Here is a 24,726-nt window from a genome sequence, read left to right on the forward strand (position 1 = left end):
AGGAAGAGAGGGAAAGAGGGACGAACACCCTTCCCGTTTCGTCTTTTCTCAAGTAATGCCATCCCTTATGCATCCGTAACCCTCCCCCGACGCCCGTTGTCACCAAAGTCTCGCCCTCTCTTTCCTTCTTTATGTTTCTTTGTATGCTTCATCTTTCTCAGTTGTCTTCTTCTTTTTCTGCTCTTACCTCCTCCCTCTCCCTCTTTCGTCTGTCCTTCGTGTCTCACCCCTATGTCGATATTTCCCTATCGATTGATCCGCAAGGAGGCACCCTTCCCGTCACTCTGTACGGTTCTTTTTTATCTCTCTTTTCCTTCCATTCGAGCCTTTCTTTATTCGAACCAACCCATCTTTCCCCTTTCTCTGCTAACCTCTACTTTTCTCACTCTAGTGTTTCTCTACTTTGCTCCGACTTCTTTTCTTACTATCTCTATTCGATATAGGTTATATCGGAGCGTATTCTATACTATCTTTAGATTTGTAAGATTAGAGTAAAATCTATAGCCTAATTTTATCTATTTTTCAATAAATAATATATTATCTATATAATTATAAATTGTGATAATTTTACATTAATAAAAGATCTTTTTACTATATAATATAAAATTCCAGTAATATACTTTTCAACAAAATAAATGACATTATTTTAATACAGACATTATCTTACTAATAGCAAATTTAATTTTATTTGAGAAACAAATTAATTCTATTTTTTAATTATTGTTTTTATAAAAAATTATAGAAAAGAAACAACATGTAAGATTGAAAAAGAATGAGAATTAAAAAATTTTTTCAATTCAAACATTTATTTCGGTCATAACAGTTAAAAATTGAAAAAGTAACCCCGTGTTTAAATAAATAATGGTCAAATTGTATACAAATATTAATAATACAATTTGTAGATGTTTGTCAAATTCATGCTCGTTGTCAGTTCGAAGACAATTGCAGAAATCGGTTGGCAGGTGGCAACTATTCGATCTTGGGTTCGTTGTCCCTACAAGAGGCAAGAATATCGAGTTCAGAAGGGCCCTTAGAAATGGTTCGATCAGTTCGATCAGGCCCCCGTGCAGAGTTTTGCCCCTTTACACAATGTTTCTCACGTCACACAGACAAAGGAACGCAAATTCTACGTGAAAATCCGTTTCAGTGTCGATGCGTATGTCACAATGAAGCCCACATACTCACACGCATGCATGCGTGCGAGAAAGCTGGCAGCTATGCCGTGAAATCAGTTACGAAATCACGGGGTCCCGTTGCCATAAGCCCAGCGTCCCCTCGCCTCTTCTTCTCTCTCCCTTTCCCCTCTCGACCTCCGTGAGGTCGATCATTAATTTGTAACGAACCAGCGCCGCCTGTTATTATCCTACGGTTACGCGATCACGTGATTATATATACACGCACATATCGACGCGTTGATTTCACTCGCTTAATTCTATCAGAAACCACAGATTTTTATGACGGTTCGAAAATTTTACGTAGTTCCTATCATCAGATCCTGAAGAAACAATTACACTATTTAACTCGGAAATGTTGCGCATTAAATTATATAGTATATGATAAAACAAAGCTATATAAATATAGAAGCGTAATTTTGAAATTATTTTTGTATGCATATATCTGAAAAAAAGTACATATCTTATAGTTTGCGTTTAAAATTAAAGCGAAGTATTTTATTTTATATTTGCTTACATTTGCCTTTCATTTTATTTTTAATTAAATATCTTCAAAAAAATTTATATTCTTATTACTTTGTATTATTTTATAATTTTTCTAGCTATAATTTTCGAGATCTGTCAATTTAATTGCATTTTTATTTGGACATAAATTTGATCAATTATCCCGTTGCTCAATTACCGTTTTGAGATAGAATCAATTAGCTTCTCCAGAGGAATCGGCTTGAATAACTTAAGAGGAAAGCGAGAACCGTAGAGGAGATTTCTCTCGGTGTGTCCTTCTGGCGCGAGGAAAAATGATCAATGGTGAACGAGACGGGCGATTAGCGAATTCGATCGACATGCCAACCGTGCCCCAGGTCGAGCCGGGGAGAGACTATCGATCGGCACTTCCCGGAAGGTAAGGGGTCGTCGTCGTGTAATCCGTCGTCGTCCGCCCTGAAATGGAGTTATTTCGACTTGGGTTTCGATCGTCTCCACTCGACACGGCACTGTCGCGTCCTACCCGCAATCGAAAAGTTAACCGTCGGAAACGCGCCCTAACGAATACTCTCAACCCCTATTCCTCTTCTTTCTTCAGAGGAAGAAAACCGTCTTTTTTCTTTTCCATCACTAAATTACGGCCTACCACATGTCTGTCTCGTTATTTATGTCTTTGTTTTAAGATTTAAGCATAGAGCCCGCAGTTATTTATCTTATTGCGTCTTCGAGAAAATTTGAAATGCAATTGCACAATGTGTAGATACATACAACGTATTATGTCAAAATATATCGTGGTAAAATTATTTCTCGCAGGGTTAAGAGTCTTCGATTAGTATCAATATATTTAAAGAATTTAGTGTCAAGAATTATGTAGCTCGTTTTATATTATTGTATATCGTATTATATAATATACATAAATTGTTATCATGTGTTATAAAATCAAGAGCAAAAGATTGCAGTATGCATCGACGTAAACATCGGTGTAATTAAGTGCTGACCCCTTGTTAATTGCATTATCGCTGCGTCATTGTACTTCGGTCGAGTTACGAGAAATCCGATTAGTAGCGATCAACGCGACGTTACATTTGAGCACGTGGAAGATGCCGCGGGCTCGAATGAATTTGTAAGATTTGTGACGCTTTATCGTACCACTGGACGATCGATGGCGAATACTTCAGCAGTCTTTGTTTCGATGCTTCCTGCTAATGATGTGATTTTTCTTAGAAATATATCTTTTTATAGAATTTTTTTACAAGCAGATATAAAAAAAGATTAAAAGTAATACTCGGTCTTTTCTGCGAACAAATTATGTAATAGAAAGTCTCTCGTATTTATCTAAAAATTCCAAAAGACTTTATAGTTGATTTAAAATCACCTGGCTAAGCAATATTTTCCTCCTTTAAAGGGCACTTTTCATCTAGAATAAAAAATTAATCTTTCACGATCATATTTTTTTTTTACGAATCCATCAGCGTGACCAGTCAGACAATTCGTCAATCCTAAGAGTTTCATAATGTATTCATCACCATACGTGATTCTAACTATAGCAATGTTAATGGCTCGCGTTAGTTAAGCAATAACGTGTATTAATAGAGTTTAGAAATCCTCGCGACACATTGTCGGTCATAAATTCCGCCTCGCGCGCGGCATTGATGTTATAATTAAAGTCCTCGATATCAATCAATACCGGTCGCAACAAGCGTGCGTCGGCGTACGGGCATAAATTGCCGCTCGTCGAAACAACGGGGACACCTCGACTCTCTCGTGTGACGTAAATCTATATATTGTACGTACATATATATACATATACATATATATATATATATATATATATATATATATATATATATATATTTATGTTACACCCCAAAAGTTTTATATTTATAGCGTACCATTATTAGAGAACGGCAAACGTGTCGCATTACGCGAACGGCCTTTCTCTCATATAAACAATGTGTACGTGGTAGATTCGTTTCACGCGACAAACGACGGGAACATTCCGAGAAACTGAGAGCTCGACCGTAATTAACAGTTGGCGCGACGCGACGTTTAATTGCAATAATTACGATAATTACTGGCCAGCGTGGCGGGTGTACCGCGAGCACCACATCGTCCGTCACGTCACGACATGTTAACGGCAATTTGTTGTTAACATTTCGCTTCGTGTCATCGAGTGGCGGCTCGCGTGATCGTCTCGATCGATACCGCTTGAGATAAGATTGTTGATCTCGCTCGCAACATACGGTGCGCGATGTTGGAAATTTCGATCGGTATAGCACCTCGGAAATTTGTTTGCAGATCACTCTTGTCTCTTTAAGAAATATTATTATATATTTAGGTTAACGATCGGAAATAAAAATGATCTCTCGCATTCGGTTTTATGTTTTGCGTTTGTTCCAAGCAATAATGTTCTTTATTCTCGAAATTGCAATAAAAGAAATCTTTCTCGCAAATTAAAAATTTCTATTTATTTTTACACGATATGTGTAGGTGTGTGCAATTTCGTCCTTTGAACCATTTATATACTGATCACTTTTTACATTTATAGCGATATCTGAATTTAGATTGTGAGATATTTCGGAGACTCGAATAAGTGCGTTCTTCTGCATAACTCTCTTTTTGGAAAATATTAATAATATATGAACTTTTGATCTACAGCTATCCAAATTCCGCAAATCTCCACACATCAACGAAATCTTCTCTCTACAAAAAAAAAAGAAAAAAAAAACAACAGAGAGATAAATTAACGTCGAGATCTGATTTTTGAAAAATTGCTGTCATTCGCGACTGACGCAAAGTCGAGAGATGAGACAAGAAGGGCTCGAGGGCAGGCGCGAGGAAGGAAGAAACGGACCGGCATAAAACTCGCCCCATAGAATTTTTCGTTCGCACGGTTTCATTTCAATTAACGTTCCCTCGTCTCAGGAGGGTTGCCATCACTGTTTCGTGTATGTGTGTGTGTGTGTGTGTGTGTGTAGTATGTATATATACACATATAGCCTATCTCGATGTCTCGCCGATAATTGCGCCGCGGTAACACAGCCGAGTTAGCGGCTCCTAAAGGGATGGATTTCCGAACCGGTTTCGCGCATTATGCGCGATTCTCACCCCAAGGCATTCGTAAAACCTTAGGCAAGAATTCGCGCCGCGGTCGGGGGAGGAGAAAGAGGTGGTCTTGAAGACCCTCCGATCGATTCTCGGTGACTCTACGACTCTCGAATTCGCCTGATTCAATTTAGAAACCTCGTTGTGCCTTGTTGGACTTTGTATTGCTTCTGTTGTTTCGCGCTGGTGTAAATGTAATATCTGTATAAAAGTAAGAATTGCACTTAGGTATGCAATAATTAAAATATACGTAAATTAATTAGATAATAAAACAGTATAGACTTTTGTATAAAATTAAACTATTTTTTTCATTATCTGAAAAATATTAAAATACTAAATTATAATAATTTTACGTATTATTAAATTATAATTACTTGTAAAACAATAAAAAAAATGTAAATCTTTTCTAAGGTAACGAAAAAGAGAGGAGATACTCCCAGAAGTATTATAAGTTTGATATAAAAAGAATATTCTAATGTAAATTCTTTCAAAGATTGATATCTTGATATAAGCTTATATGATTAATAAACACAATTGTTTTGACATGAAACGTTGAAGAAGAAGACAGTTAAAAAAAGAGAAAGAAACTTAGCACAAAAGAGGCTTTAATACAATACAAAGATGGGACTTTCGATCGCAAAATCATGGCAATCAAAGACGCGAGACTCTCAGCGGAAGTTACGATTTCGATTATTTGCACTGCACATCTGGCAACAAGTTGCAATCTATTCCTGCCCGGTGCATCAACGTGGTAACCTCGGCGATGCGTACATACAAGCGTGTGTTATATGTGTAAAGACATTCCCCACGGCGGAGCATACAAGCACATATTTATATATCGCGTACGTGATATTCAAAGTAATTTCTAATGAGTGAATCGCGTTAAACGGAAAGTGACTAATACGAATTTAGATACGTTCATTAACAGACTGTCGTTTTTTTTTCGCTAATGTGATTTATTGCCGCCGTTTTCATCCGCTGACCCGATTCTGCAACAGAGGATGTGACACGTCGGCTCCGCAAGTCGACAACCTTCGTCGCACGCGCTTGTCTTTTTCAACTAATACACTTCCGACTACCATTCGAAATGAAATCTGAATGTGATTCAGAGTGCCAGCATTTTTATTACACGATTTACCGCGCGCGTGTCACATAGAAGGTGATTAATTATGTGCTTATTAACCAATGCAGTAGCTAAAAACGTAAACCATTCAGATGTCAGCGTTGATAATCCCGGATAAAGAATATCCCTTGTAAGATTGTTTTTAATGCTCTTTCTTTTCTGAAAATATTCTAAAGCTCATTTTAATTATTAAATTTTCTAGAAATTGACTGCTTTATATTTCTACTTAATATTTACGAGAATCTAAAATATATATTAAACGTTGCATTTATATGCAAAATAGATATTTTAAAATACTTATCTAGGCTTCTAGAATATATTTGAGGAAAGTTAAAATCATTTAATGCTATGCTACATCAGCCTTTAAAATATTTTTTTAATCTTCAATTTTTAAAAAGGGATTATAATTTTGATAATTCTTGTTTAGAATATTTTATAAATTATATAAATTTTTTATTAATTTTATATATTTTTTCTTCTAAAAGTTTAAAAGTATATATTTAATAATAATAATTAGAATATATATATGTGATTTCTTTATTTTTAACCCAACGCCAAACTAACTATATACTTATTTAATAGTTGGGCAATAACTAACTCTAACCCTTTCGCCATACCTATTGAAATTTAGAACTTGGTCTAAACGTTACAAAATCCAACTCGTCTATTGAACGAAACTATGAGTTGACGGATCAAACTCGCGGTATTAGATCCATTAAAATCGACGGTACAAAATAATTAAGTGACTTACCCCTAATCTATAATACTCGCCCCTGGCATCCTTACTGCCCTTTAACCACCGGCCTCATTCCATCATCCTCTTTCTCTCACTCTCTCTCTCTCTTCTGTTTATTTCTTTTCTTTTTTACTGCAATGCACGGAGGCTAAGAAACACGACTTCGCCAGAGTCGCACGCGTGGCTCAGCGGTGTAATTATGCCGCGCAGTGATTGGCGTGGTTCGTGGAACAGAGGGTGGCGGCGTGGCCTAAGCACGAGGGTGGCGGTCGCGGTCGGGAAGGCGAGGGGACATGCGAGGGGAAAGAGTGGTTTTTAGCTCGAATTCATTAGAAGTAAAAATCGATAAGGCGACGCTCTCGCTGCCTCCGCCGGCGGCGGTTCGCTCGGTAAAAAGAATGCGAGAGCGCCTTGGCCACCCCTGAAAGGTGGCTGCCTCTCTTTTTCTCTCTCCCTATTTCTCTCTTTCTCTCACTTTTCTATCCGCGAGTTGCACGTCTTCCTCCGCTTCCTTCATTGCCGCCACCGCACCATCCCGTTCCAGAAATCACCCTCGACCCGGGCTATCCTCAGCCTCTTCTTAGCAAGACGATACTCGGTGTTTGAGAGAGAATTGCAATTTAAGATTTGGTCGCTTTTTTTGTTTCATTTTTTTTATCACAGTTGCACTATGCGATGCTTATATCGTGCAATTGTTGCACTGTTTTACGTAATAACGTTTTCTTACAGACAATCTGAAATTGTTATCAATAGATTGTTCATATCAAAATTATGAAATAGAAAATATACCCATAAGATTTAAATTTTTCTCAAAAATGTTGTTGGTATTTATATTATATAGTTGTTGCTAAATATGTGACCAGATGAATCTTAGTGTGTACATTATAACATGAAAGAAATACACGCTAACATTACATAAATCAAATTCTTGTCAAAATCAAACAAGCGAGATCTATTTTTAAATTTGTATTATGAATACGAATTTTCGTTTTTTATTAGTGAAGTATTTAAATCAGCAGAAATAGAAATCTGAAATGTATCTGAAGTACAAGATGAGATTGTACAATGTTTAATCTGATTATTCGTTTGAGAAATATTACGCTATTGATCCTGATATTTATATAAATAGCGTTGCAAAATAGATACAATTGTGTAATAGAGACACGATGTCTAAGAGACAGAAGAAGAAGATATTGTGACTTTCTTGTTAGCGTCATATCTCGTTCTATAACAGTCGCGCGAAATGTAAATTCGAAACTTGTACCCACCACATACTATTTCCAAGTTGCGCTTATTGGCTCTTCAGTTGGATCTTTAATGATAAGTGAATGCAACTGGGATGCTCGCGTGTATAAATATGCCGTGTCAGAAATGATCGCCATGTCGTCTGCGCCGACACTCGCGCACGTGTAAATTACAAACGAACAGTCGTACAGCTTTCCAATTGTGCTTTTCCCGCCGTGTATTATAAATTCGCTCGATATCGATTACATGGTATATTGCGTATTTATGGCATAGGAAGAATTAGTTGTACACACGGTTTCTAGCGATATAACATTGAAGTACATCAGTTGACTCGAACAGAATAAAATGTGAAGCACTTTTATGCTACATTTGTCGACATCGGTGTACATTTTGGTAACATATTTTTTGTATTTATTTATAATAATCTATGATTCTTATTACACAAAGTATTATTTACTTTTAATCGAGAAATAAATTTATATAAAATGCAAATAATTTTGTATAAAATTCAAAGAGAGAGAGAGAGAGAGAGAGAGATAGAGAGAGAGAGAGAAAATTGATTTTTCTCTATCGATTCTTCTACAAAGATGATCGACTTTCGAGCTACCCATTGTTTTTCTGGGTCACCCTATGAGCATTAGCGAGGGGTCAGGGCGAGTGATGAAGGGGAAAAAGGAAGGAAAGGACGATGGGCAGACGATTGTACGGGGGTAGTTGGGCTGGTCCAAATTAACGGTTACCACTTCGGCTCAGTCATTAGGGAAAAACTTTCTTTCCACTGGCGCCAACCAATCCCGACGCAAAAGTATCTCGGGGACCTAAAAGAATTTTCAATCGAATCACAATCCGTAAAACGTTTTCGTCCTCGTTTTCACATAACCAGGACGCCACTGCCATCTCTCTATTTCGTTTTCCTCCAGCGATCCCTCCGACCAAGCCATCTCGTTTGTTTCCTCGAATACGCCATTCCAATTCCGGTTGAATGAAACGAACGATCCAAAAATGTACATCGATGAATCGGGAAGTGATAGTGTAAAATACATATTTGTATTGATAGCATGAAATTAGATAGGCAAAATAGTCGATATAAGATATAAGCGCGTACACTATGTATAATATTAAGCGATACCTTTTTTGATACCTTATTTTATCTGTTTAATTGTGTGAAAAGGATTGATATGCTAATATATAATTGATTTAATTTTCAAATTTATCATATAAGTTGAGATGATATTTGACAAATGCATACATGTCCAATTATATACTAGTGATGTTTACTATTTATAATAATTCTCATTTTTTCTCTCTCTCTCTCTCTCTGTCTCTTTTATCTTTTTTTTTAATATTTTAAAATATTGGAATTCTGTCTTTCTCTCAATCTATTCAAATTATAAATTTATAATTAAACACGATGAGAAAATGTCAATTAGAATAATAGTACGAGACGAATATATATTTTCTCTAAATAAACGTTTGAATATTAAATAATAGTTATTATGGGAAATCCTCTTTTTATGCTCTTTTTTTCTTTATTTTCTTATTTTAAACTTTTATAATAATAAAGACATGAAGTAAATGGAATATATTAGCATATCTAACAATAAGTAACACGCGAAATTTTTAATATGCATAAAACATTATCTCCAGGGAATATTTATAAGTGGTATATATATATGCATGTATTATATATATCTTATTATTTCTAATGTTTTCTAAAGTCAATAACCTATACACTCAATTACAACAGATGTGTTGTAAATGTTTCGCAAAAAATTGGAGCGACGCGTCTGAACCTCGTATATTAGATCTGTTTAATAATCTATATTGTGGAGTGCATTGACCAGCTCAATTGTCATGCCGCATACGTACTTTTCATTTTTAATGCGACATAACGTTTCACTCATGGAGCGACACAAAAAATATGAACTTTTTTCCACGAATATAAATTCGCACGATAAAGTTTCAAAATACGCGAGCACCCATAATGAATATGTATTGTCATATTTACACGCGAATAGTCTATTGCCAAAATATTCTATCTCGCGTTTATCGTAAAACCATGTCGTACTCTTTATATCCAAGAAAAACTTTTTCTCAAGACGCAATGTCTTTCGTCCTTCGTTCGCACCATCTTTACCCGGCTCTTAATTACGATCCGGCGACGACGAAAGAAGTGGCGAGGCTAGCGGTGGCTATTAACGTCCGGCGATCGAAGGTAAGAGCGTGCCGGAAAGGTAGAAAGAGAGAGAAAGAAAGAGAGAGAACGAGAGCGAGAGAGAGAGAGAGAGAGAGAGCGAGACAACGAAAAAGAGCGTGATAAAGTCGAAGCGGGAAGAAACTAGGTACTTTTATGTATTCTATACCCAACGTGTGTGGTTTCACCGATCGGTCGCGGCTACGATGCGGGAGTGTCCAGAGGAGAAAGAGAGAGAGAGAGAGAGAGAGAGAAAGAGAGACAGAGAGATAGAGAGAAAGGGGGAGAAGGATATATAGGAGGAGGGTGCGGTGAAATCGACGAAGGAAACTGGCGGGGATAATTAGGCGGCGAGAGCGAGAGGGAAAACGTTGTGGAAAGCAGGAGGTAGGAGAGGGAAAAAGGAGACTTCTGGGTAAAGCGGCGCCAGATAAGACTTAATATTTGATCGCGAATCCACCCTTGGCTCGACCGCCGAGTCAACTCGCTTCCACGTCCCCTCCTTCCCTCTCACCTCCGATCGATCTCCACTCCGTTACTTCCTCTGGACAAGGGACTACCAAAGGGAGAGGGGGGGAAAAAGGGGACAAATCTGTTGACACTACTGTCCCGGAACCTTGTTTCCGATTTCCGCGTAAACGTCCACGCGTGGGATCGGCCCTCGGTGTCGCCCGATGTCTTTCTGACGTTACGCTCGATTAACCAGCACGCGAGACGGATTTTGTCTTCGTGCGCGTCAGATCGAAAGTTTGATCAAATACTGCTCTCACGACTGCGGTGGAAGTGCAGCTTAACACAGTAGTTTTGAGGCGAAGTAAAATGTGAGGATTTTTCACTAGCTTATTCAAAACAAAAATAATAATGATGAAACGGGTTCACTGATGATAAAATCAATTTGAATTAGATTTTTATCATGCGTTTTTTTTTTTTTTTTTTAATTAATTATCCGATTTAACATCACAAGATGCATTTGAATGAAATGAAAATTGTAGTTTGAATTAATTTTGAGAATATTATATCTAAGTTTAATTACTTGGTTCGCGAGCGACAAAATGTTTTAATATCTATTTGAAGTTTGCGCTTTAATTGTGGACTATAATATTACTTGGAAAATGTTTGGTGTTCATAGGGGTTTCGTTGGTGTAACTTTAAGGGCTGCGCGCCGCCTTGTCTTCATTCCTTCGTGTCCGTGGTGAAGTCACGAAATTCGTTATGTACAATGTAAATGGCCTTCGTGACTTTAAAAGCGTTTGTTTCATTGCGCTCATTTTAATCGGGGACAGCACGGCTCGTAAACCTTCGCAAAACGTAATGAGGTATTTAAAGCCTGAGAATTCGAAGAAAGCGGATCGATTAAGCGACGCGAAGCGCTAGTTTATTCCCGTAATCATACCGCTACTTAACAAGAAGATAGGTACTTTATAATTTTTTTTTTCGTCCTTTTACTTCCAAAGTTTATTTCAAGAAATATTGGAGACTTCAGAATTAGTAAAACAAGAATATAGATTTACGCTATATTATTGTACAATTTGTGTATGCAGCATGAGTCGCTTGTTTCCTCATTTCAACTTTTATCATTTTTTTTTTCAAACAAGAAATGATTATTAAATAATTATGTAGCTTCGAAAATTTGTAAGCATATTATGAATCATCTTTCTTTTTTGTATTTTTATTTATATAATTATTTTTACATACATACATACATACATACATATACGTGTAAATTATTTTATATGTATGTATTATAAATGAATAATAATTTTTTAATCAAAAAAAATATATATCATATATTATACTTGTTCAATGATTATTAAAAGCATCTTAATTATATAAATAAGAAAAATTAAATAAGTTAAATTCTTAATATTCTATCATGGATATTAAAACTGGAAATATATTATACTTCGAGACCAAAGAAGAAGATTATAAAATTGCAAGTTCGTAATTCAACACAAGGCGTTGTCTCTCGCAAATGCACGCAAATGAAGTTTAATTACGGTATTCTGAAAACATCAGTCTCATTTGAAGCGTTTATACTGCCAACCCGATCTGTCAATTAACAGACTGACTGATTGACATTTATCGTATACGAGATCGCGTACGGATGGAGCGGTACTAATCTGTACGAGTTCGTCATCGTCGGATCATCGAACCTGCGGTCAGAGAAGACAGAGGCGTCGGGTAGGAAAACGAGAGAAGCGGGAACAACCGCGAAGAAGCTCCGTACGAGATGGTAGGTGTTGCAGAAGAAGGGTAGCCCTGCGGGCTTCTCGAAGAAATTTCCATGTCGAGGCGGCGAATCGATTAGACGCCGGTCAACTCCGACCCTGTCGAACTGCAGACTCGATATTCTCCGCTCCTCCCGCTCTCTTCGTTTCCTCCCTTTCTCCTCTTGTCTCACTGTCTCTTTTCTTCTTTCTCTCTTCCGAGACTCGAGTTCGAGCGTATAATTATCAGAGGCACGCGAGCCCACGGACTCTCCTCGAGAGGGCTCCTCTCTTCCTCCTTATCCCCGACCCGTTCTGCACCTCTCCAAGTGCCCCTCTCCTTGACCGCCTCTCCCATTCTAGTCTCCGGTTCGCTAATACTAGGAAGAAACCTAGACTTACTGGGCTCCTACACAACTCGACCCCACGCTGGAGGAGCCGCGGTACCCTATTACCATACGATTTTCATGTTAGCGCCTCCGGGCCCCCAAAGCTGCACGACCGCGCATTATACTGAACCTAATCCAAGTTGCAATGTGATGTACATATGAAAACGTTCTCATACGTAAAACTGAAGTCTCGGATATATAGTATGTATATATACATATATTACAAGTTAAAGCGTAAGTGTAGATGTAGCAAAATCATGGAATGCTGGCTAAGTAATTGTACCATACATGTAGACATTTGGTTCTAGTAGCGTAAGCGATCGAGGACAGAAAAATTCTTTAAGGAGACAAAAAAAAAAAAAAAAAAAAAAGATCGAAAATAAGTGCATCCGAAAAGACTAATATCGCGTCCGTGTTCAAGAAAAACCATTGCGTCAAAAATTCTTATTTATTTTTCTCTCTTCGCGTGTTTCTCTCTTGAAGATAGAAGCTCTTTCTACGCATCAATCAATACTTCCGTTACATGTGACTGCACGATGTTTTTAATAGGACGAAGAAGGGAATGAACGCAAGGCCCTTAGTCTACGTTAATGTTGAATTTTCCCACCGGATATACACGCATCTAGTGCAAGTGCGGCCGCGCATAATTATGTGTATACATATAGAGTTATTTGCAACAGTCATTGATGTATGCATTGACAGATAGTTTTGTTTAATTACCGGATTTAATTGAGAAAAAATGACGACGTGAACGTCGACTAACATTCGACTGAAGTATATGCGTTTCTCATCGCACATGCGTGTATGCGTGTGTTAAAACGAGAAGATTGAAGGTTTCACAATACATTCCTTTTATATACACGAAAGTTTCAACTTCAATGAGATAATTTTGCATTCATTACTCTACCTAACGTAATATATACGTTACGTGTAATTAATGAATTATTATATAATTTTGATATTAAATAGATGCACATTTATTGTCTTTTCAGGATATATTTGATCTTTCTCTTTCCTTCTTCTAATCTGTTGTAACTTCATTATTTTTCACTAAATTTATTTCAATTTTTTTTATATAATATTATCATACGACTTATTTCATTATTATTATTATTATTATATATTTTATAATTTTTGCGATTAAATTTTGTAGTAAAAACTAATATTGTCGCATCTACTAATTTATTAATAACATTCGTAATATTTTTTTTCACGCTCGGTAAAGAATTATTAGTTAGAATCAAAGAGTTATTTACTCTTCTAAGTACATACACAAAATTAAAAATAGAGATCGAAACGCATGATATTTGATAACTTAATTATGTTTGTTATTAAATAGAAATACTAAGAATTTCTTATTAATATGGAAATTTTTTATCTACATGGTAAAATTTATCGTTATTAAAGCGAAAATAAATAATAATGCGCCGCGAGGAACATCACGAGAAACACGACAGGAAATCTCGTGTTTAGAATCCGTAAAGCTTCAAGAGGCCGTTTGCATGGTGCAAAACTGTAAACGACGATCGCGGGAGTAGAGAGACTTGCCGTTGTTAGACAATTACTTATTCCCCAAGAGAGTACCGACATCGATGCAATTGTATATGTACGTGTTATTCTCCTATCAAAGTTTTAATTTACGAAACGTGAGTTATGCAGGATTCAAATACTCGAACATACCGATTCAGTTACCACAAGCCGAGCTCTATGTTTTAGTCCTTATTTTCGAGACATCGAATATCCAGATCATAATCTCTTTGATGCAAACAGAGCTACCAATGCAAACACGCTAGCGGGACACTGCGAACGTAATCAGTCATGTTGACATTGAGGAGCGATTATCTCAACAATGAAGATATTTAATGTCGATATACGAAACCTTCGAATCTTTTAAGATGTCTTATCAATTTACTGATACTCTTTAGGAGGTGAAATCTTTTTGCATACATTACATAATGTTCTCATTGCAGGTATTATTTTGGGATATATTTGATTATCAAAAGTTGTATTTTACACATACTTATCGAGTCATGTAAGTTTTGTAAGTGTGATATGCAGATTTATTGATAATTTTAAACTATATTATTTTAAATTTTCACGCACAAACTAAGAAAGTTGAATCGGACCTATAAAAGTATCAAGAGTTTGAAGAAACAAATGTGATGGTCGCGATATAAAGCTTTAAAACTCTTAAGGTTGGTAATATAAATTTTTTTGTATTGTCTCGCTGGTTAAAAAATATAACCGCGGAAACAACGAGTACACTCGCTCAGGCTTCATGATTTGCTGCAACTTTTTCGCCAGATGAGTATCCGTGTTTATCATCAATTCTACGAGACTTGAAGCTACAAATGTCGCATTGTAGTCCAGCCTATAAAATCGCTACGCTCGCCCACGCCGTGAAATCTTTTTCTCGTTTCCTCCTTTTAGTCAAGCATGAAAAACTAGAAATATTTATCGGACATATCTTCTAAATGCATCCACTCTTTGTGATTTTTTTATTCCATTTGAGGTGTTTTTGCGACAAACGAGCGATAGTATAAAATCATCTCTTGAGATAACATTGAGAACAATCAAACGCAAATATACAAAGAATATAATGTTATTAATAATGTCATCTATCAATTGTTTCATTTATTTTCGTAACTTTATTTTATATTAGAATTTTTTTTTTTGTATTCTAATAACTAATTTTATTAAAGGAATTTATGTATTCATTTAGTACATCACGTTTATGATACTACACAAAAATCTCTAAAATTTTACATTATTTAGTTCACTTACAATTATGAAATACATTTTGTACCTATATTTAAAAAAAAAGGTCAAACAATGACTAAAAAGAATACTGTTATAAATATAAAATATTGTTATAATAAAGAAAAAAAAATAAACTTGTCATGGAAAATCAATTTTCATCGTCATTTTAATGTTTGTGATTTGAGTTTAAAAAGCGGGAAAAGTCAATAGTTTTTTTATTGATTATATCGCTATTCGCTCGGTGACGGACTTTGATAAGATAGATTTACGAACTTACGAATAGATATATTTTCTAATAAATATTTATGAGGCGTGTTGCCGTGCACGATCGTAAACTAGAAACATAATTCGAAATTCGTCACGGACGCGCAGACCATTTGCATCGATTTTAACCGTCATCGTCGCCGTCTCGTCACCGTCATCGTCGTCGTTGAAGGTCCACGTGTCGTCACGTGTACCTTTACCTTCTAACGCTCATAGAAATCCCTTCATCGAAGATGCAAAAACGATCCATTTTATTGAGGTACATATAATCGAACATCCGTCCTCCAATGAGACATAGCGTCATTCTTAATTTTATTATCTCACAACATAAAGCCGTGCCATCCGCATAAATCTGCAGCCATCTTCAACGACACGCGACCATTCGAAATTTGAATATCGCCCGAGCGATTCTTGTACCAAGCCGTGCCGATCATTTGCATCATTTTGATTTTTCACTCTCATCCGCTTTGCATTATCCTCTATACTCTCACTCTTTTGACAGAGGCCTACTTTCGGGCAGATGAAACCATAACAATCCGTTATGCGAAGACACATTATACCCGTTGTAAATAAAGACACCGCATAACGTTTCGATTGGGTGATTTTTATTTTCCGAGGCGTTACGAAACGCTAAACAAAAGTATGACGACAGAGATTTACATTTAAAAAATTTTAATTGAAAAAGTTACTAATTAAAATATAAAAAGAAAATGTATTACTGTATACAGACTCGTCATTAATTATATATTTAGATACATAGATAAATTTTTAATTTCGATTACTTATTCACGTCAATGTAAAATGTATGAAAATACATGAATATTGTGAAAAATAATTTTATTAACACAAAATAACGTCATTTAACGTCTGAGATTTTTATATTCGCCGCTCGCAAATAAAAGATCTTTATCTTCCGCGGAAGAGAATGGTTGTGCGCATCACTGCTATATATTCCTGTTGCCGTGCAACTGTCGTATTGTGTATAAAGTACAACGTGTCACAGACGAACATCGCGAGTCAATACGCCCGCAGTAAAACTAAAATCGTTATTGTCACCCACGAATCTCGCCAGGATGAACGCACGGCCCTTCTGTAACGTCGCAAAAATTGGCACGTCGGGCCCTCAACGTCGTTCGGCAACTCCATTCGGATGCAGGTACGACCGTACAATTATTATCATTGTCACCCACGGGTTTCCATACTCGTCAGAAACAGCGTCCGTGGACCGCGCAGCCGTTAAAGCAGGGAGGGCCCCGTGGAATATCGCGAAGGCGACCTCGAAGGAACGCCCAAATGGTCGATCGATGGGTCGTACGCACGACAATTATTACTATCGTCATCCGGCGATCTTCCGTGCCGGTTGTAAAACGGCGCGCGAGAACTTCGTTAACGCGATAAAAATCACTACGGAGGAAAGATCCGAGAACAGAGACTAGTCAAGGTAGGCTCGAAGGAGATGCGAAATCGCGCGATCAATCGACAGTTATTGCCATCGATGAATCCCCCGCGAAAGTGTGTGTTGTATACGACAAGGAAGAGAGAAAGAGAAACAAAAAGCGGCTCGCGAAACTCGAGACATTGGGGTTTGTAACCTGGACCTTGTTGATCGCGGTAAATTTTTGTAGCAAGTTGTATTCCGCGTTCCCCTTTTTCTTCTTCTTTTCCATTCGAAAATGAAATCCTGAGCGACGTCGATAGACGCGATTAAAATCGGGGAGAAGGGCCGAACAGTTCGTTTACGACCTTCCACACTCTCGATAGCTCGAGTGGATTTAAATCGCGACGGTTTACGACGTTATCGAAATCTGTGTTACTCTGGCTCGTCTCTTAAGTAAGATAGATAATTAACAATTTTATGATATTTTTATTTGTTCCATATGGATAGAAATATCTCAAATTATTATTTAAATTACAGAAAAATAAATAATATGAAAATTTTTATATAGATAATAATAAGTAAATAAATTAAATTATGCGGAAAATTGTATTAAAATTTTATAAAAATATCGGAAATTAAACTCATTTAAATATAAAGATTAAATAAAAAGAAAATTTTTTTAAAGAGCGCATTTGGATTTAAATGTGATTAATTTAGTTATTTTTCTTGATAAATTTCTATATATAGACTTCTCTTTTTTAATATATTTTACCTTAGCCTCGTATTAATACTTTTTCGACCCTCTCTGTATATATTACATAAATCTCCATTTTTTCATGCTCGGAATGCTACTTATGCAACATCCCTCCTGTATTCGAGGCAGATTCGAGACCCCGAATAGAGAAGACTCGTGCCTCTAAGAAGCAAACAAATCATGCAAAGCAGCGTGCTGGATTCTAAGAGTGGAAATCAGAAACGATGCAAATCGCCGCTGGGCTCGTGGCGGAATTCGAATGTAATTCAAATGCAGTCGCGTGTCCTCGGTTACATCCTGGACGCGCGAGCACGCGCGACAGGACCGCGTCGCAGGATCGGCGTCGGGAAGAGAAAATATTCAAATCGGTCTTGCGAAGAGATTAGAATTAGAATCGATGTTTCGTCGGACACGTGTCTACTTATTGGGAATCGTTATACGGTTCGAAACAAACTGGATGGAAAGTGCGCGGTTCGCGTGGATGGGAGAAAAAAATATTTAAATTTTTCGACCGCCCGACACGAGCCGGATGTGACGATGCCTTTGTCATACGGTATTTGAGTGAATGATTTATTTACATTGTATGGTGAATGCGCGAGCTCCTCGTATAAGAGATGAGCTTATTAGAAAAATGTTTTACATAATACTCTCATTTTAAAAGTACGATTTATTCATTTGTTTTTTTTTTTTTTTTAATTTAATTGAAAATAATTACTTTTAATTACTTGTAATTCTGAAAGCATTGATATATTGATTATTTAAAAAAATATCGATTCCAATTGTCCTAAATATACTCATTATCATAATTAGAAGTATTTTATATTTATTTAGCGTACTGTGCGCGAAATGTAGATATCAAAATGAAGTTGTTAATTGTCGAAACGCGATTTATATAATATGCAACTTTCGAAAAACGCACAAATCCTATCACTGGTTGACAAAGGTGCGAATGCAGAAGTCACATCCCTGCTCGATTGGAATAACCGTTGCACACGAGGACAAAGCTTCTGCATCGGCGATTTAGTCCTCGAGATTCAGCGCGCCGGAACATGTCGCCATTCACAAAAGGCGCGCTCCACTTCGTCATCCCCTTTCACGTGCCGCCCATATGCAAATTTCAGGATCCGTGACCGCACGCGACCGACCGCGAACAGGATTCAAATTCAAATTTCTCGCTGGGAGGGTAGATTCGCGCCCGTTACAGGTCTTACCTTCTCGCGACGTTTGCAAAGACCTGGTACACTTGTCACCCATTTTGAATACCGATGATACCTGTCTCTCTTCAAGAGAGAGAAAGAGAGAGAGAGAGAGAGAGAAAAAGAGAAAAGAAGACGAAAGGCAAAAGAAAGAGTATAATAATAATAGCAGGGGGCCCGGCGGGGGCCCGTATCGAGCCGGAAACCGCCGCTGAAAAATATAAAATCGACCATCAGATTGTGAAAACCAACCGTCGAATCACGACTGTAGATTTCGTGAATCATGGGAAGACTATTACTTTTTCCCTTTCCCTCTTATTCACATCCTTGTTCATTCAGATCCTTGCTCGAAATAACGTGGAGTCTCTCATCGATATTAACATGCATACCTGCGACAGTCAGCCGCGCACACAACCTTTCTCTCTTTCTCTCTATCTCTCTACTTTTCATTCTAGATATTCCCACATTCATGCCCTACACATAAACACCTTTAATTCGGGCCATTGTCCTGGTGCCCGACTAGCCCAGACAGATACAGATATCCCGCGGGAACGAACTTTGTCACTCTCGATGCGCTCGACGCGGCCCACAGGGTAAATGCACACGCGGATCGATTCCTCTCCATGATGTTGAATTAGAAGGAGGATAAGGGGGTTCTAGGGACTCATGGAGAGAAACAGAAAGAAGGAGAAAGGGGGCGCCCCTTTTGAGACAATAATAGAAACAGTGCCCGTACTATACCCCTCACAGGCATGACCCAAATACCTTAAAATACACGAAGCCCCTTTCTCTCTTCCCTTTTCCTCCATTTTTCCTCTTTCCCCCGGGCTCTCATATCTGCTCTACCTTTTCAGTTCGCTGATACAATTAAAGTACGTTGCGGTCTTTAAAAGGTCGCCCCGCACCTTCGTTTGTCCGCCGATTTATGCACGGCCCGCAGGAGTGAAAAGGGAAATCTGGGACAGTGTCATGGATTCTACCTGTTTCCGGGGACCTGGACCCCGATAGCATGCCCAATCGGATCGACCCTTTCTGCTATTATAATAACCGAATCTTCGGTGTACCCTTCTTCCTACCCGAGAAATCGAAAGGGCTCGCTCTGCGTATATTCTTTGATTTGTCAGATATATCGCGGGACCCCCGCTCAGCGGTCTATAGTTCGGTTTTGTTATTAGGGACGCGTATGGCCCACCGTGCCGGAAGTCGCCTCTCTCGAATAGCAACACTATAGCTCATATACTTTGCAAGCCGTAAATTTCAAACGCTTGCGATACTCATGATTTAACCGTTGAAAATTAATACAGGATGATTAGAAAATAAGTTTTAAATAAAAAATTATATAAACAACATTCTAATTTAAAATATATGAATTTCATATTTAAATACTGACAGATAATATATTTCTCTAATAGCTCTATATATATATATATATATATATATATATATATATATATAACGACAACTTTTTTATATAAAATTAATAGACTAAGACAAATAATAACTTTTATCCATATTAGAATATCATTATTTTTCTATTCTATTAATATTTATATGAGTATTACGATGCATATAATGATGTCGTGAAGAGACTTAGGATTATTTAACAAATTGAAATTGTCAATAATTGGAATATTGAATTACGCGACACAAGGATTAACAATAAGTAAATATTTCCGATAGAAAATTTCGCGATTAAGAGAATTGCAAACTGTTCAGTCAGTAAAACTACATATTGCAACTATAAGTCTATTTATGCCATCCGGCATAGGTGTAAACAGTGTTTTAAAATGTTCATTTATTTGATAATCGAACATTATTGAACCCCATACCGTTATCTCTGCAATGAATGTTTGATGACATTTTTTTATTTTTATCAAAGCGCCGAGATAGCTGGATCCAAGATTTGCATGTCATTTTTGTTGCGAACGATAGTATTGATATTTACGATTGTGTTTAGCAGAAAAAAAAACAGATAAAAAAGTTAATCGACGAAGCTTATAGATGTCGACAGTCGAACTTTGCCTTTTATTAACGTTGAATCGCGTTTGTACGTGCCAAATATATATATGATATAAGAACAGATATTATCATTAATAGCAAGTTTCTTGAATACTAACAATAAGATTGATTATTTCATTAAAATGGCTCGTAATACCGTATGTGTTATTAAAATCAGTGCACTGTTTACTTGTCATATTAATCGCTGTCAAATTCTTTCAAAAATACTTTTTTGATTATTCCACTTTATCTCATACATTATATTAAACTGGCATACATGCAGCGTTACATTTTTGCTTATCAAATTAATTTACAATAGTCGCTAATGCATCGAGCATTAGCAGTTTCCTGCCAGCTATTCTGTTTTAGTCTTTATTACTTGAAAATATTTTAAGCACATAATAGTATTAAATAATGAAATATAAAATATTACAATATTATATATATTTGTGTGCATATAATAAGAATACAAAATATAAATAATTTACTATAAATTTTTTTAATCTGTCAAATATAACATCTCTGGAATATTTTATATGCATTATACATCACATGATTTAGAATAAATTAGTATTGCGAAATGAATAATTAATATGAATAAATAACAGTTAAAATAAATATAAATTGAATAAATTCTTACTCACACACTGCCATAGTTGCTTTACTGTTGCTCGACGCTTTTCAAATCTCCTCTCGTCCTCTCAAGTTATCAGGATTTGTTGCATTTGGTGCACTCACTTTCATTCACTCGCAAAAATACTATTTTAATTAAAATCGCGCGCGCAATAATTAGCAGAATATGAGAATCGCACGACACATTGCATGACACTCCTGATATTAATTGCGCGTGACACGCATTTTATTATATTGTGATGAAAACAACACGAAAACTTACATCGCACAAGCTATGATTTACTTGGAACTCACAATTCACGCGTCACTTACAGTGTTACATCTGTTAATAGCGAAAAAGTATACATTTTAATTTTACTAGGAGTATCTTGTATTATTAAAGCATAAATATAAATATACAAGTTAAAATTAAGAGAGAAATCTCTGCGGAATATTTCAAAATATATCATTGCTTTGCCATTTACTCAAGTGATAAATTTCGATTGATTATAAATTATATAAAATACGTATTTTAATAAATCAGACGTTGATATACCAATAAATTTCTGCATCGATATTTTACTACGTGATTGCTATATGTATAAATAAAATATATGATTAATTACAACTGTGTGAATACTTGTTATTTAAACGCATATTATTTAACTTCGAATATCTATTTATATATTCATAATGTTTTATTAATAAAAAAATTTTTAAAGATATCGATGTGTAATTTTAATCTAATATGACACGATACTAACAATAAATGAAACAAATATTAGGTTAAAACGCGATGGATTAACAATGTGGAAAATATAGAATTGAAATTCATTTGAACAGGCGATACATTTTAAATATATAAAAGTCGTGAAATAAATATATTGTTAAATTGCCTTTATATCACAACTTAATCGATAAATAGCTGTCGACATACTTGATATGCTTATGAATTGTTAATTCTTTCAATGTAATTATAATTAGAAAAGAAAGAAATGATATTTCTCGACGAATAATAAACAACATACGCGGTCCGCGCAGTTACTTTCCACTTGAGTCTTGCCGTGCGAATGACAAGGTGAACTATGGCGTATAAACAATACGCGTCTGAACTAAACATCTCGAGATAAGGTCAAACATAAAAGTGGAAAAGTTATTCATTACCATCACGAAATATTTAAATATGAAATATTTAATCACGAAAAATAAATTTATGTAGAATATTTCTCTCTTAAACTGAATCAATGAAAATGTCACTGATTAAAGTAGCAATATAAGATTTTACCAGAGAGAGATCACAATGAGAGTATGTAATATTATAATATAAAATATATTTTAAAATACCACACAATTGAAACCGTCACTGTTATTAATTGATTATTTTTCAATGAAATTTCATCGTTATACTTTTAACTAAAATCAATAATTAATGAATACTTTTTAATGATAATATACTAATTCCATAATTTAAGAGAATCGAAGTATTCTTCAATTTCTTTCCAAATTAGTAATGAATGATGAACATATTAGCATTTGTTATTACCTCAATCACTCAATTCGTATATTATTGCGCGTTTTCGATCCGAAAATGTGATTACAAATTAATTAGTAAATCTACGACAAAGCCATGCGACAAATTTTTGAAATAAGGTACCGTTAAGAAAACAGTTATCGCCCACATAAATACCGTAATAAAATAAGGATTTATAATTCTTCTATCATTTCAAATCTTACATCAAGAAAATAAGTCACACAAATTATCTTTCATAAATAATCGTCTTTGATTACAAGTTGTTAATCGCGAAAATTAATTGATTACGCGAGTTGATAATTATAATAATAATCATATTTCGAGAGATAATCCGACACGTCGTCTCGGTACACCTACGCCGGAAATTAATCATTCGCGAGATGATAATCTGTGCGTAGAGAATAATCGCATTTAGCACGTTTTAATACCTTGTCGTGAGTGATCGTATTTAGCGAGGTAATACGACGGAGCGGTTTGTGCCATCACCTATCTGCCCGAGTGTCGTCGCGTGAATGACAAGGTGACACGGTATAAACAGTTACGGGTTACGGCGCCGAATGTCGAGAGTCGTGACGTAAGCGCGCTACGTATCATAACAAATCTATTTACGACATTTATATATTTCACATAAGAGTCGACGCGGCGAACAAGGAATATAAATTGCGAATAATTATTTTATTGTCATATTTTAAGAGGGATAATTGTTTCTTTAACGATACTTGGATCGCTTCTAATTTCGGATCGTGGAATAATACCCGAATCCCGGCATTAAATATTTCAAATCGATTCTAAAAGTGAAAAGTGATCAACCTTCTGTTAATGATCTATGTAAGAGGTAGAAGAAATAAAATATGTACAATCTGTATGATATAATTTGCTAGTCCGTTTTAAATATTTCAAATTATAACCTCTGTATTTTGCGGTGTATACTCGCTATCGTTAACAGGTACTTGTTTAATTATCACATTCGCACGACACGACACAATATCATTTTTTTTTATTGCAATTGAAAATTAAACGATGAACGACTCCTAAGCATTAAAATGATGGCTGTTTTTCAAAGCAGATATTCGTAACTCTAAATGAAAAGTGAAATAAAGCATGATAATTATTGTTACATTTCACGAAATTTATGATAGTAATTATTTCATGAATGCTCTACTTTGAATATATCTTGCTTCGCATTGCAGCTATTTGTCAGAGTAAATATAATTGACATATCATTATCTAATCGAAATTATAAAGTAAAACACACACATGTATCATCGAATAAAAGACTTGATTAACGAAAAGACATGACATAACGAGCGTTTATTTTGTTAATTGATTTTTCGATAGGTACTCACAGTAGCCGATTGCGATAATATATAATATTTCTATCAGCGTTTTGATACCACAAATAATCGCATAAAACACAGCAAGTTGTAAACGAGCACTAAATAATTACCCTTTCTCTCCAATTCCATTAGAGTAGTATAGTTCAATTCCGAGATTCCGCTAGCCAGAAAAATTGGCGCGCAAATGCACGTCGTGACGAATATATTTACGTTGTGTAATAGGGAATTTCGGAATCGGACCA

At 35.9% G+C, this 24,726-nt stretch overlaps 1 protein-coding gene across 13 annotated transcripts in view; it reads left to right on the forward strand.

Annotated features, from left to right (window-relative positions):
- The window catches only part of Zfh2 (Zn finger homeodomain 2), a 374,611-nt gene that overhangs the window by 140,790 nt on the left and 209,095 nt on the right, over nucleotides 1-24,726 (forward strand). The gene's annotated exons all lie outside the window — the stretch shown is intronic.

Source organism: Anoplolepis gracilipes, chromosome 5 (genome assembly GCF_047496725.1).
Source record: "Anoplolepis gracilipes chromosome 5, ASM4749672v1, whole genome shotgun sequence".
In the NCBI taxonomy this organism is placed as follows: domain Eukaryota; kingdom Metazoa; phylum Arthropoda; class Insecta; order Hymenoptera; family Formicidae; genus Anoplolepis; species Anoplolepis gracilipes.